Genomic DNA, 6082 nt, shown 5'->3' on the forward strand with positions numbered 1-6082 from the left:
AATTTCTGTGATTATATGTTTCGATGAATAGAAAAAGTGGACGTGAAACAGCTCATTGAAGGTACATGAGTGTCAGAGCAGTGGGAGACATTCAAGAAGGAGATACCAGTTTGAGTGTCAGAGCAGTGGGAGACATTCAAGAAGGAGATACCAGTTCAGTGTCAACATGTTCCTAGAAATAAAAACGGCAACTGTGCCACATCGAGAGCCGCCTGGATAACAAGATGCATAACGTGAACGATAAGGCAAAGAGAGAAAGCTTTTTTCAGCAATCGAGAGCCCAGTACTGCAGAAAGCTTCGAGGTGAAATTAAAAATGAATTTTGGAAAGAAAAGGCAAGGCATGAAAAATACTGGCACGTTGAATCAAAGAAAACCCAGAGATATTTCACAATTACGTAAATAGAAGTGGATAACGACGGGCAGAATATGGCATTTAGCGACCAAATGGTAATCTATGTGTGGATGATGAGTATGTGCGAATGGTACTTAACCAAAGTATTGCACCGGTTTAATAAAGGGGGGCGACGATGCCAACGTTAAAGGTAAGGAAGAAGAGGATGTAATATTGGATAAACATAGTAAGGGAGCAATGATTAGGGGTTTGGTATCTACAAATGTAAATACATCTCCAGGACGCAATGAAATATATCCTAGGCTATTAAAAGAAGCAAGTGGCAAAATTGCGGAGGGTCTGACGATCATTTGAGCAACATCCCTAGGTGCAGGAGAGGGTAAAAAACATCGGATAACTGTTAACGTTGTACCATTATTTAAAAAGGGAGAAAGAGAAACAGCGATTAATTAAAGACAGTTAGTTTAATCCTGGTGATGGGAAAATTATTGCAAGCAACTCTGAGGGACAGTAAAAACCTTCATTTTGAAAGACATTGATTCAAAACAACAGTCAGCATCGAATTGTTAAGGGAAGGTCGTGTCTGACTTAATTCATTGATTATTTGAGGAGGTAACAAAGAAGTACGATACGGGCAGTGCATTTGAAGTAATCCACATAGATTTTAACAAGACTTTTGACAAAGTCTCACATGGCAGGCTGATCAAAAAACTAAAAGCCCATTGTATTTAAGTGAGTGTGGCAAATCGGATCGACAATTGCCTCAGTGGGAGGAAGACAATTGTTCATGTAATCCTTTTGCGAATGGAAGGCTACTTCCAATGGGGTTCGTAGGGTACAGTTCTCGGTCCCTTGTTTTCTGCAGTTCACATTAATGATTTCGACATAAATGTAGGGAGCATGGTAAAGAAGTTCACAAAAGATACAACAATTGTCTGTGTGCTTGACAGTGATGAAGGAAGTTTAGACTGCAGGAAATTATCGATTGACCAGTCAGTTGGGTAGAAAAGAGAAACTTGGCAATCAATCCAGGGAAGTGTGAGCTAAAACAATCTGGGAGGTGCAATAAGGCAAGCGAATACACACAAAATTGCAGGATACTGAGAGGTGTGGAAGAACAGAGGGACCTTCGAGTGTGTGCCCTCAGATCCTTAAAGTTAGAGGACAGGTCGATTATGCAGTTAAAAAGGCCTATGGAATCATTTACTTTATTAGCCGAGGGATAGAATGTAAGAGCAGGGAAGTTACGGAACAACTGCAAAACAATATTTTAGGCACAGCTACAGTACTGCTGCAATTCTGCTCACTAAATTACAGGAAAAATTTGATTGCACTCGAGAGGGCACAAAGGACATTACGAGGATGATGCATAAAGTGGAAAATTGAAGCTATGAGGAAAGATTGGATGAACTGTGTTTTACTTTGATTGGAATTGAGGAGGCTGATGGAAATTTGAATTGAAGTGCATGAAATATGAGGACCCTAGATAGAATGGGTAGCAAGGACATTAGAATGAATATTTGCCTTAGGTGAGTGATCAAAAACCAGGCACATCGATGCAATTAGTTGGTATCATGATTAGAAAGGAGATAAGGGGAATAAATTTATCCAGATGATGATGGGTTTCTGGAACTCACGAGCTGAAAGGATTGTAGATGCAGAACCCCTCACCATTATTTATAACGTACTTGGAATCGCACTTATAGAACCGTATCCTACAGGGCTACGGACCTCGTTTTGAAGGTCGGAGTAGGGCTGTTAGCTATTTGTCCAGCGATTGTTGAACGATTGTAATCAGGTATACTCAAGATGGCAGAATTAGAAGAGTGTCTATATCTCCAGTGGTAATAGGGATGGAGGAGATTAATGGCATTGGGAGGGGCGAGGACATGACGAGATGTGAAAACAACAATGATAATGTTGAAATCTAAGCATTGCTTCAGCGCGAGCCAATATCGTTGAGCGAGCATCAGGGTGCTGTGTGAATGGGATTGATGCCAGTTTGGATACAGCCAGAGAGATTTGGGATAACCTCAAGTTTACGTAGGGTAGGTCGTTGGAGGCCAGAAAGGAGTGCGTTGGAGATATCCTGATCTATTCTTATTTCTCCCGATGTGGCTCAGTATCAAATTATCGTTTTATACCATAAGAACATAAAAAACAGTATAAGAAGTAGGCCATTTGGCCCCTCGAGCCCACTTTGCCAATGTATTTGATCATGTCTCATCTGATCATGGAGAAAGCTATACTTCCCATCACGTACACCATAACCTTTTGCTCTCCAATCGCTCAAAAATATGTCCATATGAACAAGTCAGAGATAACGAAGGGATGGTCAGGATTTCAGCAACTGACGGGTGAACGTAGCGGTGGTGACGGAGGATGTTACGGATGGGGACACTCCTCAAGAAGACAGCTCGGGAGCAAACGTGTGGCACCGACGGGGGAGGGAGTTGGTGCAATGCAGTCAGCGACATAGATTAAGAGCCTCAGCTGTGGTTTAATTTAATTGAATTCGGAGGTTTTATGCGGAGGTCAAGATGCAAAGAGATGTCCCGAGGGCAGCAGAAAAGCTGGAAAGGAGGAGGTGAGGAAATGCTTTGATTATGTTTCGACTTCCCGACTTCTCGTATTTCAATCAGTGAATGGTTCACATCCGCTGTTGGATTGTAAATAATGGAACTGAATTAAATATAATCAGGAGCTTGAATCTATCATTATCGTCATTACATGAATGTTAATTGCAGTACTATGTGACTTACTTAATATGGTCTGTGATTCTTATGTCAATCAGAAAGTTACCAGAAGTTTGCAGGTTCGAGTCTTGTCCTGGATGCATTATATGCTAGTTAATTATATATTAACTTTATAAAACAAAACCGCGTGTCCAATCATTAGGTTGATCAATGGTTGATGAACAGCGGTGTACAAAAAATGAGAAATTTCACAACTCTCAAGAAAAATATATTCCACTGAGGAGGAAACAGCGAAAGAGTAAACATAGCCTTCCATGTCTAACTAATGAAATAAAGAACGGTATCCAATTCAAAATAGGACCAAAACTAGTGCGAGGCAGAAGATTGGAAAGAATTTAAAAGCAAACAAAGAATGACAAAAAATGATCAGGAATGGGAAGATAGACTATGAAAGTAAACTAACACGAAATATAAAAACACATAGCAAGAGTTTCTATAGGTTTATAAAAATGAAAATTGTGGCTCAGCTAAATGTTGGTTCCTAAGAGGACGAAACTGGGTAATTAGTAATGGGAAACTGGAGATGGCAGAAACTATGAACAAATATAGTGTATTATTTTTTATGGTAGAGGACACTAATAATATGCCAACAATAGATAGTCAAGGGGCTATAGAGGGGAAGGAACTTAACACAATCAAATTCAGTAAAGATGTGGCACTAAGTAAGCTAATGGGACTAAAGACAGATAAGTCCCCTGCATCCTATGGCTTGCATCCTAGGGTCTGAAGAGAAGTAGCGGCAGGAATAGTGGATGCATTGGCTGTAATTTACCAACATTCCCTGGATTCTGGGATGGTCTCAGCAGATTGGAAAAGAGCAAAATTAACACCCCTATTTAAAAAAGGCGGCCGAGAAAAACGCAAATATCTATAGACCGGTTAGCCTAACTTCTGTGAATGGGAAGATGTTGAAGTCCATTATTAAAGAAGCCGTAGCAGGAAACTTGGAGAAGCAAAATGAGGTCAGGCAGAGTCAGCATGGATTCATGCAGGGAATTCATGTTTGGCACATTGGCTAAAATTCTTTGAGGACATACCAAACAGGGTGGATGAAGGGGAACCAGTGGATGTGGTATATATGGACTTCTAGAAAGCCTTTGACAACGTGCGACGTAAAATATTAATGCACACGATAAAGGTTCACGTGCTTGGTGGAAATTTATTAGCATTGATAGGGGATTGCCTCATGAACAGAAAACAGAGAGTAGGAATAAATGGTTCATTCTTAGGATGGCAATCAGTAACCAGGGGGGTGCTTCACGGGTCAGTGCTGGGATCAAACTACTTACAATCTACATTAACGACTTGGTGGAAAGTACCGAGTGTAACGTATCGACGTTTGCCGTCGATACAAAGATGGGAGGAAAATCAATGCGTGAAGAGCATTAAAAAAATCTGCAAAATGAAATAGATAGCTTATTGAGTGGGCAAACATTTTGCAGATGGAGCATAATGTTGGAAAGTATGAGGGCAGCAAAAATTAAGAGCTATTTATTATTTCAATATAGATGATTGCAAAGTGCTGCAGTGCAGCCGGACCTTGGGGTACTTTTGCATGAAACACAAAAGATTAGTATGCTGGTACAGCAAGTGATCAGGGAGGCCAATGGAATATTGGCCTTTACTGCAAAGGCGTTTGGAAGTCTTGCTGCAGTAGTACAGGGTATTGGTAAGGCCACACCTTGAATAATAAGTGCAGTTATGTTTTCCATATTTACGAAAGGATGTAGTTGCTTTGGAGGCAGTTAGAGAAGCTTCACAAGGTTGATTCCAGAGATGAGGAGGTTGACAGATGTGGAAAAGTTGAGTAGGTTGTGCCTCTATTCATTGCAATTCAGAAGAATGAGAGGTGAGCTTATCGAAACGTATGAGATTAAGTGAGGGCTTGGCAAGGTGGAAGCAGAGAGGATGTTTCCACTGCTAGGGCAGACTCGATCTAGAGGGCATAATCTTAGAATCAGAGGCCGCCCATTTAAAACTGAGATGAGGAGAAATGTCTTATTTCAGTGGGTTGTTGATCTGAGGAATCCGCTGCCCCAGAGAGCTGTGGAGGCTGACTCATTGAATATATTTATTGCAGAGATAGACATTTTTTGAGTGTTGAGGGTTTGAAGGATTATGGAGAGCGGGCAGGGAAGGGGGGCTGAATCCATGAGCCGAGCAGCCATGGTCCTATTGAATGTCTGGAGCTGGCTGGAGTGGCCAAATGGACTACTGCTGTCGCAATTCCTTATGTTCATATCTTCTTATTTAGTTCATGTTCGAAAGAAACGTTGGAATTCCTTCAGCATCAAGCCACAGATTGAAACTGAGATAAACGCAGTAGGAATAGCGGCAGAATCGGGTCCGATGGCGGAATAGACGAGGGAGATGGTTAGATCCAAAACAGCCTCCGAAACCAAAATGCATTCTCAGGTTGCTGACTGATATCAGTCAGTGGAGGCAAGCCAGTAAAGTAGAGGTTCGGCTCCGTGGCTTAGCTGGTAAAGCACTTGTTTAGTGAACAGGACAAGCTTGGGTTCAACAGTCTGCAGGGCCTAATTTTTTTTCACGAGACACAATGGGCAAATTTCTTCCTGCGTGAACGGGCTTTTAAGTTTACCTACCGCCAATAACCAGTTGCCATTCTGAATTAACATTCCAGTCGCTGCAGGGTATAGGTCGAATTCTACCACTGCCATAATTTCTGGCGGGGCGAATGTTTGCCTCATCAATAAATTCCAAGCAGTGCTGTGTGTGACTTTGTTTCTGTCAGAGGAAACTTGCAGTAGCTGATGTGAGGTGCTGTGATTGTACAATGGTTAGTACTCTGCGTTGCGATCGCAACAATCTCGGTTAGAATTTGACTTACGGCACAGTTTATCTTTTGTCCTCTGCGGCAACTGCTGATAGAAAACCGCAACACATCAGTCTTTACTTTATTAAACAAGTATTATGTTTTTGACAGTAGAAACATGTTTACCCTTTCAAAC

Source organism: Pristiophorus japonicus, chromosome 33, assembly GCF_044704955.1.
Source record: "Pristiophorus japonicus isolate sPriJap1 chromosome 33, sPriJap1.hap1, whole genome shotgun sequence".
Lineage (NCBI taxonomy): Eukaryota > Metazoa > Chordata > Chondrichthyes > Pristiophoridae > Pristiophorus > Pristiophorus japonicus.